This window comes from Gavialis gangeticus, unplaced genomic scaffold, assembly GCF_001723915.1.
Source record: "Gavialis gangeticus isolate Ggan-Ray unplaced genomic scaffold, GavGan_comp1, whole genome shotgun sequence".
NCBI classification, from domain to species: Eukaryota; Metazoa; Chordata; order Crocodylia; family Gavialidae; genus Gavialis; species Gavialis gangeticus.
The window spans coordinates 171467546-171468454 of record NW_017729032.1 but is presented as its reverse complement, the minus strand read 5'-3'; the positions used below and the strand labels follow the sequence as shown (position 1 = coordinate 171468454).

The following is a 909-nucleotide window of genomic DNA, read 5'->3' as shown; positions in this document are numbered from 1 at the left end:
GGGGGGGGGGAACCTATGGAAGCTTCAATTTCCATGTGGGTAACTCTGATCTTCAATTTGTCAGCAGCCATACTGAAAGACAGACAGCAGATCAGGCTGTGCTTCATTTGCCCCTTCTCACCTTTCAAAGGGAGTTGCATTCCATGGTGATGGCCAATCCTCTACCACACCTGAAAAATATTTCCCCCTGTTTCAACCTAAATCACAGCTGGTTTAATCCCTGGCCTTCACTATCCACAGTTCATACATGCAGAAAGGTTTCATAATTTAGGCTGAGGAAGAAGCAGCATTGTGAAATATGTAGAACAGAGCAGATTGTGAAAGTAAAGGTATTTTAAGACATGTTCAAATAAAATGCTATCTGCCAAAGGTTTAACTTCCATAAATGTTAATTAATGGAAGAAAGCTACTGCTGTGATCATTCAGACTTGAAACTTTGGTGTTTTGGGGTTGTTGATTTTGTTTAAAAGAAAAATCCATTTTACAGACTCTAAAATGATCTGTTTTGAATTTTGTAATTTGTTTCTTACATTACAGATCTTCTCCTGCAAGCAATCTTTGCCATACTAAAAAGTAACACTGTGTAATCTGATATGCATGAGGGAAGCCACAGCCTCCTTCACTGTGATTACATTAAAAGTAAATAGTTTTCCTAAATATTACTAAAAGATAACTTATCAACAAATTTTATTAAAAATTAAGGTTAATAGATTCATAGATATTAGGGTTGGAAGGGACCTCAGCAGATCATTGAGTCTGACCCCCTGGCCCGAGCAGGAAAGATCTTGCGCTGGGGCAGAGGGTCAAACCATAGCGAGGTAACTCACTATGATCTTAAAGATCATGGTAACTGACTGCAACCTAACAAAGTATTATTCTAAAATGTAAATACTTAGTGCCAGTGAAAAT

At 37.8% G+C, this 909-nt stretch overlaps 1 protein-coding gene across 1 annotated transcript in view; it reads right to left on the bottom strand.

Annotated features, from left to right (window-relative positions):
• The window catches only part of WWC3 (WWC family member 3), a 244438-nt gene that overhangs the window by 83269 nt on the left and 160260 nt on the right, over positions 1 to 909 (bottom strand). The window lies entirely within an intron of this gene.